This window comes from Phascolarctos cinereus, unplaced genomic scaffold (assembly GCF_003287225.1).
Source record: "Phascolarctos cinereus isolate Bilbo 61053 unplaced genomic scaffold, phaCin_HiC Scaffold_5;HRSCAF=322, whole genome shotgun sequence".
In the NCBI taxonomy this organism is placed as follows: domain Eukaryota; kingdom Metazoa; phylum Chordata; class Mammalia; order Diprotodontia; family Phascolarctidae; genus Phascolarctos; species Phascolarctos cinereus.
Window position 1 is genome coordinate 69516194 of NW_027555958.1, and position 11521 is coordinate 69527714.

An 11521-nucleotide genomic window follows, 5' to 3' on the forward strand; every position below is an offset into this window, starting at 1 on the left:
GAGGGAAGATGTAGACATTCTTGCTCTGAAGATTGAGTCCAAAGTATTGCTACACTTGTAACAAAGATTTAAAAAGAAATTAAAAAAGCATTTCAGCAAAACTAACAGATTGACAGAATCTCACAATATACAGAGTATTCTATACTCAAATCCCCCAACTCTTCAATGAGGTAGGAAGGTACATTTTCTCACCTCTTCTCTAGGCACAAGTTTGGTCAATAAAACCACAATGCTTTCAGTTTTCATTTTATTGTCCTTTCCATTCATATTGTATCGTGGTTTTGCATATTGCTTTCTTGGTTCTATTTACTTCACCCTGAATTAGTTCATATAAGTATTCTCGTGTTTCTCTGAATTTTTCATTTTTTTAAAATAACAGTAATATTCCATTACACACACACATATATGTGTATATATATATATATATATATATATATATACTACAATTTGTTTAGCCATCTCCCAGTCAATGGTCATTCACTCCATTTCCAGTTTTTGTTACAAAAAATTATTAGTATTTTGGCATTCATTTCCATATTAAGTCATTTTGTACAAGAAGACTTTAATAAAAGAAAAAGAAGGAAAGTGATTCAGTCTATGTTCAATCAATATCAGTTCTTTCTCTGGAGGTAGATAGTATGCTTCATCATTAGTCCTTTGGGATTGTCTTAGATCATTGTATTGCTAAGAATAGCTAAGTCATACACAGTTCTTCATAGAACAATGTTGCTGTTACTGTGTACAGTATTCTCCTGGTTCTGTTCACTTCACTATGCATTAGTTCATGTAAGTCTTTCCAAGTTTTTCTGAAATTATCCTGCTTGCTATTTCTTATAGCACAATAATGGAATAGTATATTCCATTACAATCATTTATCATAGTTTGTTTAGCTATTTTCCAGTTGATGGGCATCCCTTTGATTTCCAATTCTTAGCCACCACAAAATGAACTACTATAAGTATTTTGTACAAATAGGTCGTTTTCCCTTTTTCTGGATGTCTTTGGGATATATACCTAGCAATGGTATTGCTGGATCAAAGAGTATATACAGTTTTATAGCCCTTTGGGCATAGTTCTAAATTGGATTAGTTCATAATCCACCAACAGTGCATTAGTGTCCCAGTTTTCCCACATCTCTTCTAATGTCCAATATTTTCCTTTTTTATCGTATTAGCCACTCTGATAGGTGTGAGGTAGTACCTCAAAGTTGTTTTAATTTGCATTTCTCTGATCAATAGTGATTTAGAGTATTTTTTCATATGACTATAGATTAGCTTTGATTTCTTTGCCTGAAAATTGCCTGTTCATATCTTTTGGCTATTTATCAATTGGGGAATGACTTTTTTTTTTTAATGAATTTGACTCACCTCTCTATATATTTGAGAAATAAGGCCTTTATCAGAGATTCTTGTTGCAAAAATTTCCCCCAGTTTTCTGTTTTCCTTATAATTGTGGTTGCATTGTGTTTTTTTTTTTGCCCAAAAACTTGTTAATTTTATATAATCAAAATTATCTGTTTTACATTATGTAATGCTCTCTATATCTTCTTTGGTCTTAAATCCTTCCCTTATCCATAAATCTGACAGATAAACTATTCCATGTTTTCTTAAATTGCTTATGATTTCACCCTTTATGTGTAAATCATGTACCCATTTTGACCTTATCTTGGTATACAGTGTGAGATGTTGGTCTATACCTAGTTTATGCCATACTGTTTTCCAGTTTTCCTGGCAATATTTGTCAAATAATGAGGTTTTGTTCCAAAAGCTTGGATCTTTGGCTTTATTATATACTAAATTACTGTGGTCATTTACTATTACATAATTTGTACCTAATCTATCTACTGATCCACCACTCTATTTCTTAGCCAGTACCAAATTTTTAAAAATAATTTCCACATTATAATACAGTTTGAGATCCGGTATGGCTAGAAAACTTTTTTTCATATTTTATTCCATTGATTCCCTTGATATCCTCGAGCCTTTGTTTTTCCAGATTAATTTTGTTATTCTTTTCTTTGGCTCTATAAAACAATTTTTGATAGTTCAATTGGTATGGCACTAAATAAATATATTAATTTAGGTAGAATTGTCATTCTCAGCCTACCCATGAGCAATTAATATTTTTCCAGTTGTTTAGATCTGATTTTATTTGTGTGAAAAGTTCCTGGGTTGGGTTTGTCTTGGCAGGTAAAATCTCAAGTATTTTATATTGTCTACAGTTATTTTGAAGGGAATTTCTCTTTCTATCTCTTGCTGCTGGACTTCATTGGTAATATATAGAAATGCTGATGACTTATGTGGGTTTATTTTGTATCCTGCAACTTTGCTAAAGTTGTTAATAATTTCAAGTAGTTTTTTAGTTGATTCTCTAGAATTTTCTAAGTATAACAGCGTATCATCTGCAAAAAAGCGATAGTTTTGTGTCCTCATTGCCTGTTCTAATTCTTTTAATATATTTTTTGTCACTTATAGCTATAAGCTAACATTCCTAGTATAATATTAAATAATAGAAGTGATAATGGGCATCCTTGCTTCATCCCTGATCTTACTGGAAATGCTGCTAGCTTATCATCATCATATATAATGCTTGCTGATGGTTTTAGGTAAATATTACTTAGCACTTTAAGGTAAGCTCCATTTATTCTTATGTTCTCTAGTGTCTCTAATAGGAATGCTGTATTTTTTTCCAAAGGCTTTTTCTGCATCTATTGAGATAATCATATGATTTCTGTTGGTTTTGTTATTGATATAGTCAGTTGTGCTGATAGTTTTTCCCTGCATTCCTGGTATAAATCCCACCTGGTCATAGTGTATGCTCCTTGTGATCTATTGCTGTAATCTCGTTGCTAGTATTTTATTTAAAATTTGTACATCAATATTCATTTGGGAAATTGGTCTATAATTTTCTTTCTCTGTTTTGGCTCTTCTTGGTTTGGGTATCAGCACTATATTTGTATCATAGAAAGAATTTGGTAGGACTCCTTCTTTGCTATTTTTCCAAACAGTTCATATAGTATTAGGATTAATTGTTCTTTAAATGTTTGGTAGAATTTGCTTGTGAATCCATCTGGTCTTGGGGATTTTTTCTTAGGAAGTTCATTGCTGGCTTATTCAATTCATTTTTCTAAGATTGAGCTATTTAAGTATTTTATTTCTTCTTCTATTAATCTGGGTAATGTATATTTTTGCAGATATTCATTCATTTCATTTAGATTGTCAAATTTATTGGCATATAATTGGGCAAAATAGCTCCTAACAATTATCTTAATTTCCTCTTCATTGGTGGTGAATTCACTCCTTTCATTGTTGATACTAGTAATTTAGTTTTTTTCTTTCCTTTTTTAAAAATCAAATTAACCAACGTTTTATTTATTTTATTGGGTTTTTTTTCTCCATAAAACCAGCTTCCAGATTTATTCATTAGGTCAATGGTTTTCTTACTTTCCATTTTACTAATCTCTCCTTTGATTTTCAGGATTTCCAATTTGGTGTTTAACTGGGGATTTTTAATTTGTTCTTTTCTAGATTTTTTTTTTTGGTTGCATGCCCAATTCATTGATCAGCTTTTTCTCTATTTTATTGATGTAATCAATTAGAGATATAAAATTTCCCCTAAGTACCACTTTGGCTGTATCCCATAAATTTTGATGTGTTACCTCATTGTTGTCATTTTCTTTAATGAAGTCATTGATTGTTTCAAGGATTTGTTCTTTGACTCATTTGTTTTTTAGGATTAGATTCTTTAATTTCCAACTAACTTTTAATCTCTCTTTCCATTGTCCATTACTGAATGTAATTTTTATTGCATTGTGATCTGAAAAGGATGTGTTTACTATTTCTGCTTTTCTGTATTTGGTTGTGAGATATTTGTATGCTGATAGGATAATTAATATCCTATAATTTATATCCTAGTTTTAAAAAAGAAAGCAACGTCTACTTTCTTTGCTTCAAGCTGAAGCATAATAGATTCTCCTGCAGCCCGTGACCTTTACCCTGTGTGTATCACTCTACTTCAAGTGTGTTTCTTGTAAACAATATATTGTAGGATTCTGGTTTTTAATCTATTCTGCTATCTGTTTCCATTTTATGAATGAGTTTATCCCATTCACACTTATAATTATGATAACTAACTGTGTGTTACCTTCTGTGTTATTTTTCACTTATTTCCCCCCCCCTTACAGCCCACTCTTTTCCTCCTCACAAGTGTTTTACTTCTGATCACAGTCTCCCTCAGTATATACTCCCTTTTATCAGTTTCCCCTCCCTCTTCCATTATACCCATCCCTTTTTATTTCCTTATAGGGTAAGATAGATTTCTGTGTCCAACTGAGTGTGTATATTATTCCCTCTTTGAACCAATTTTGATGAGAGTAATGTTTAAGCTTTGCCCGCCACCACCCCATCTTCCTCTCCATTATAATAGTTCTTTTATGCCTCTTTTATGTGGTATAATTTACCACATTAAATCTCCCCCCTCCTTCTTCCAGTGCAATTTCCTTTCTCACCTCTTTATTTTGTTTTTAGGGGTATTATTCCATCAAAGCTACCTTATAGCCACACATATACTCCTTCTAATTGCTCTTATAGTAATAAAATTATTAAGAGTTACAAATATTATCTTGCCATATGGAAATATAAACAGTTTGACCTATCAAATTTCTCATGTTTTCTCTTTCTTGTTTCTTTTTTACCTTTTAATGTTTCCCTTGAGTCTTGTGTTTGGAGGTCAAATTTTTTTATTCAGATCTAGTCTTTTAATTAGAAATACTTGAAAGTCCTCTTTATTGTTAAATGCCCACTTTTCCCCCTGAAAGATTATATTCAATTTTGCTGGGTAGGTGATTCTTGGTTGTAATCCTAACTCCTTTGCCTTTGGCATATCATGTTCCAAGACTTCCAGTTCTTTAATGTGGAAGCTGCCAAATCCTGTGTAATCCCTGCAATCCTTTCTTTTTGGTTGCTTGCAATACTTCCTTCTTGATCTGTGAGCTCTGGAATTTGGCTATGATATTCCTGGGAGTTTTCATTTTGGTATCTCTTTCAGGTGACGATTGGTGGATGCTTTCAATTTCTATTTTGCCCTCTAGTCCTAATATATCAGGGCAGTTTTTTTTTTAATAATTTCTTGAAAGATATTATCAGGCTTTTTTTTTTAATCATGGCTTTCAGGTAATCCAATATTCTATTACCTCTCCTGGATCTATTTTCTAAGCCACTTGTTTTTCCAGTGAGAAGTTTCACATTTTCTTCTATTTTTTATTTTGTTTTATTGTGTCTTGATGTCTCATAGAGTCATTATTTTCCACTTGTTCGATTCTAATTATTAAGGAATTATTGGGGCAGCTAGGTGGTGCAGTGGATAGAGCACCAGCCCTGGATTCAGGAGGACCTGAGTTCAAATCCAACCTCAGACACATAACACTTACTAGCTGTGTGACCCTGGGCAAGTCACTTAACCCCATTGCCTAGCCAGAAAAAAAAAAAGGAATTATTTTCTTCAGTGAGCTTTTGTAATCTTTTCCATTTGGCCGATTTTATTTTTTAGGGAGTTATTTTCCTCAATAAATTGTTGTGTATCTTTTCCCATGCTATGGACTCTTTTTTCATGATTCTCTTGCATTATTCTCATTTCTTTTCCAATTTTTCTTCTACTTCTCCAATTTGCTTTTTAAATCCTTTTTTAAAGCTTCCGGGGATTCTTTTTGGACCTGAGACCAAATTATATTTTTCTTTGAGGCTTCACATGTAGCCATTTTGACATTAATTGTCCTCTTCTAACTTTATGCCTTCATCCTTCCTATCACCATAGTAACTTTCTATAGTCAAGCTCTTTGTGTGTGTGTGTGTGTGTGTGTGTGTGTATGTGTGTGTGTTTGTTCATTTTCCTGACTTTTTTTGTGATTTTGTGTTTTTGTGCTGGGGCTCTGGGTCTTACTGCCTGCTTTCACTGGCTTCAGAGCTTAGCTGTTTGCTTTCTCTGGAGGGTAGGCTTCCCTGGGGTGTGGGACCTCTCTGTTGGCCTTTCCTGGGTGTTGGGTTTAGCCGCTAGCGTGCTCCAGGGGTGAGGCTTTGCTGCTGAGTTGCTATGGTAACAGAATCTTTCTGGTGGCTGGCCCTGAAGGAAGGAATTTGTTGCTGGTATGCCCCAGGGGTGGGGCCCTGCTGCTAGGTTGCTATGGAAACAGGGTCTCTCTGCTGGCCAGCCCAGGGGCAGGGCTTCCCTAGTGGTCAGCAATGGGGTCAAGGCCTTGCTGATGGCCTGTGCTGAGGGTGGGGAAGCTGAGGTAGGGCCTTGCTGTACTGCAGAGACTGCTCACTTACCTAGGCAGCTGCTGATTTGCAGGAGAGTGGGGCTCCATTGATGGATTGACCCAGGTTTGGAGCCTTGCTGCAGGCATCCTATTGTAAGGCTGGCTGCTTCTGCTGCTGCTGCTCTTGGACCTCATTCCCTTCCCAACCCAGTGAGATTGATCTTTCCTACTAGACTGGTAAGCTGCTTGCCTGCTCCTAGATTAATTTTGAAGTGGTTTTCTAGTTGTTTGGAGGGGAATTTCAGAGGGCTTCATCAGTTCCTTCCTCACTTTCCCATCTTGGTGCCAGAAGTCTTTGGTCACTTTTTTAGCATGATTCCAACTGCTTCCAGAATGATTGATTCAATTCACAGTTCCACCAACAGTGAACTAGGGTGCCTGCCTTCCTGCAGCCTCTCCAACTTTGACTAGTTCCATCTTTTGTCAGCTTGGCCAGGGCAAGAAATTTGAGAAGCCATGGATAGCTCTTATGCTTCTCTAAGGAAAAGGGGAGCAATCAGAGCATGGTAGCGGCAGTGGAGCAGAATTGGGACAAAGGTAGGGACCAGGTGGTGAGACAGGTCAGGAAAAGGCTTCTTCATAGGGAGAAGCTTGACAGAGGATTCTACAGGAGGGTGACAAGAAGGATCAGAGCATTTTAAACCCTATCAGTTAGAGATAGAGCAGTTGAAGGAAATAATGCCGCTAATCTGGAAAACGCAGAACTATCCTACAAATATTTAAAGGGTTGTCATGTAAAAGAGAGAGTAGATTTTATCCTCTTGGGGTCCAGGGCCCAGAAATAGAGCCAATGGGAAACAGACAAGCTCAGTATAGGAACTTCCTAACAATTAGTGCTGTCGTAAAATTGTCTGGATTGCTCTCTTTGGTAATGATTTCTCCAACTATGGCGGTGTTCAAAGCAAAGGCTGTGTAACTATTTTTCAGGGATATTGTAGATGGGATCTATGCATTGGACAGTGAGTTGGCTGAGCTGAGAGGAGGGTAGGCAAGGTAGCCAGCTGCCCAGACCTCAACACGCAGGGGAATCCAAGGGACGTTTCTTAACATTTTTTAGAATAGTCATTTAATTTTTTTTCCACAAAATTATAGAATTTGAAAGTGGAAGAGGATCTCTGCAGCCGTTTAGTCTAGCCCATACATGACAGGAGTACTCGCTGAAACCTACCTGACAAGTGGTTTAATTGATTCCTTTTATTTTTAGCTGACAGTCACTTCCTGGCTTCACATGCCATGTTCAGATCTCAGACAGCTGGCCATGCCCTGAGGGACTTAATCCCTTCAGTTTTGTAATTCCTTCCTGGGTATAAACTGTCCTAATTATGAGTGAGCACAAACACAAAACTTACTGTATCTAGCCCAGGGCTTATAGATACCTTGTCCTATCTCCAGAGGTTTAGCTAATGACTAAAATTTTGTGAATCTATAGACCTCAGGCTGTGGGACAAAGTGAAGGATTTGTTGGGGGGTTTTTTTTTTGCTTGTTTTATTTTGTTTTGTTTTATGAGGCAATTGAGATTAAATGACTTGCCCAGGGTCACACAGCTAATAAGTGTCAAGTGTCTGAGGCCAGATTTGAACTCAGGTCCTCCTGACTCCAGGGCCAGTGCTTTATCCACTGTGCCACTTAGCTGCCCCTGAAGGATTTTTGACCAAATAAAAGAAATACCTGGGGACAGAAGGGTGAGGGACATTTATCTTTCTCTCCTTAAATTGCATAATAGAGCAATGGACCCTATTATGAACATACCAAACTTCCTTATAGATTTACAATTCATGCCTCCTACCTTATTTATTGATGTTTTCTATCTATTCTGTCATTGGCCCATGGGGCAAGCTTCATCTTCTAACTTTGTTTCTATTTTTTTGAGTCTACCTGAGAAGATTTGTAATGGACTGAGTTCAAAGAGGTCAGAACGTTCATTTGCTGGTCTTCACCATGTACTATTTCATGTCCTAAACCCCTGTTAGCTCTGTGACAAAGGTGGAGCATATTTAAATGAGGGATGCTTCTGAAAGCATTGAACGAGGTGATAGCTTTTAGACCCATTCCACAACGGCTTTGTTCAGAAGTGAGCATTGAGGAATTTTACTCAGTTTTCCCTTCTGGTAGTATAAATGAGCACTAGAAGAAAAATTAGCCTATAGTAGTCACTGACTAGGAACTAGTCATCTGTTTGGTGATCCTTATCATTCAGAAGATTGGAGGAACCATGCCATTGTTTCCTGATTGGGGCCTGAGTTTCACGAGTGACCCATCTCGAAGTTTACTTGCCTCTGATCTTGAACACTACGCCTCTCTTAATGTTGCCCAAGATCATGTTAGGTTTTTAGTTGCCGTGTCATGTTGATTCTGACTTCATAAACCACTGAAACCCCAAGATCTTTCTCTAACCTCCATTTAGCTAAGTCTCCATTTTATCTTTGTACAACTTGTCTTCTTGCATCATTTAGGATTTTTACCAGCCAAAAAGAAAGACCACACTTTGAAAGGCTCTATACCATGCTGAAGTAATTTTGGCGATGTCCCATAACCTATGTTCTGGATTCATGTCTATTTTTAAATGACTTTTGAACTGTAATTGCTGAAATTGAGACTATCTATTAATTATGATGATAATGATAGTATTGTAAGGGCCTTATAACATGCTACATTCACTTAGGAAGAAGGTTAGGTGCTACCTAAGATATACACGAAGAAAGATGAAATGGTAGCTATACTATATGAGTTGTCTGAATATATGGAACATTCTGGAATCCCCAAAGAAATCATTGCAAGAATTACTTGAGAACTGCTGTTAAACCTCCTACTGTTCATCATGAGATGATGAGGAAGTTTAAAGCCTTCATGGTGAGAAAAGAGTCATAGGATCATGGGATTATACATTTAGAGCAGGAAAGGACCTCAGAGGTCATCTAGTCCAATTCCTTCAATTTACAGATAAGGAAACTGAGGCTCAGAAAGGTTAAATGGCATGCCCAGGTCACCCAGTTAGTGTCAGAGACAGGATCTGAACCCAGATCTTCCTGACTCCAAGTTCAACACTCTATCTATTGTATCATGCTGCCTTTAAAAAACACATCTGTGAGGTTCAGGTAGGTGGCACAGTGGATAGAGTACCGGCCCTGGAGTCGGGAGGACCTGAGTTCAAATGCAGCCTCAGACACATAACATTTCCTAACTGTGTGACTTTGGGCAAGTCACTTACCCCTAATTGCTTCGCCAAAAAATAAAATAAAATAAATAAATAAAAAACAAAAAATACACCTGTGCCTAATATGGAGTTTGAACTCATAGCACTGATGTTTTACTACCCGAAGTAACTAAGCAACCATGGGCAACGGGCTATTGTAAAAGGCTTCCAATGAGAAGGGGGTGGGGTGGGTAGACACATTTTTTTCAACAATGAGTGACCCCGTGGCCACACCTTTTTCAGTAGATTATAATCAAGTGTTCATACTTTCCTCAGTATACGATGACTTAGGAACTAATGTGACAATTATTATTCACCTGGGATAGACGTCAACCAGTACTATTAAAAGGAACACAATACAGAAATCTATCATCTTTTTGGTGGGAGGGAGCATCCTTACTCATCAAGAGAAGGAACTTTTAAATCCTATCTTGGGCATGTTATGGATCAATGCAGAAATGACAGGTAATGTACAGAAAAGTAGAAGACAAAATGGAAAGCCTCAGAGGACCTGTGTTTAATCTCATATGATTTCTGAAAATGCAGGGTCCCAAGGACACAGTGTTTGAGTACCTGCAGAAGCTTGGTAGTTTGGGGGCAGGGAGAATATGGAACATATCTCTGGTGTATTCTTTAAGCATGTGATCTTTGAATGAGGGAGAAAAGTGTCAATGAGACACAGAGGCCCCCTTCAGTTTAGATAGTCCTTTTTGTTAAAGTTCAGGCCAAGACTGTTAGAAGATGAACCTGTGAACCCCTGCAGGAAAGGAGGACAAGGAGCTTGGTACCAGAGGTCAAAGTAGCCTCTTCTGGAGTAGGGCTACATTTCCCTCAATACTCAGAGGCTGTGCATGAGTTCATAATATGGTAATATCATCAGGTAAGGAATCAGATTGATGTGCTCTTCTCTTTGAGAAAAGAGAGAAGGAAGAAGGGTGAAAAGGAAGAAGGGGGAAGAGAAAAGGAGCAAGTGGCAAAGCTGGGCTCGAGGGAGAGAAAACATATGGGGAGATACATCAGTCAATTAGCATTTATTATGTACCTACAATATTCCAGGCACTATGCTATGCACTGGGGGTACTGCTCTTGAAGAGCTTACAGTCATACTGGACTTTGGTGACACACAAACTGAGGTGAAACTACTGAGAAAGAAACACCAAGAGACTGGGGACACTGTATCCTCTTTCCATAGGGACTTTGAGTTTTGAATGACTATTGATCCTGTCCCTTCCTTACTCCTCAGCTATGATGAAGACTTATAAAGACTGAAGGAGGATTAGATTATAACTGTTCTGAAAGTGCAGCACTATTTTATCGAGAGTTGCTGAGAAGGTTTTGCTATTTAATTCACTTTCTTAAAGGATTAGTCACAGTCCTGATAGTCTTTAAAATTCGGTCAAGGGACACATATCTAACAATTAAGAAGGGAGCCAATCATGGAAAAAGAGCCCAGTACTTAAGACAGAATTGCTTTTATTCCTTTCCCTTGTTCTTCTTCTAATGTCTTGGGGAAAGAGGACATCTCTTTCCTCCTGGTCCCCCACTGAAAATAGTACCTTTTTTATAGTGATTAACTGGCCTAGTAGGAGATGGTGAACACTGAGGGAATGCCAGGAGGGCACCATGAGAAAATAAGGAACATTGGGGTCCTGTGTTCAGAAACATGTTACCTTGCACATGTTCCTTAGTGTGTGCCTCTTTGCTAGTGTATTCTATATATGTGACCCCTTCCCATTGAAGTTGCATGTATTTGTGAAAGAGTGCACCCTAAATTTATGTTGGAATTATTTTATTACTACTGTCCATGGTATGCCTTTTCAGTAAATGCCTTTGATTTGAACTAATTGTGTCAACTAGCTGACTACTAAATGTAAATACACTAGTGGGGGCTCACAAAGTATAGTTTTAGTAGTACAAACCCAAGCAGTACCTTGAATTTGGAGTATTCATCCGTTTAGAGGTCCCAGCCCACAAATGTAAGCTGAGGGGAATTAGTTAAGAGGTTTCACATGCT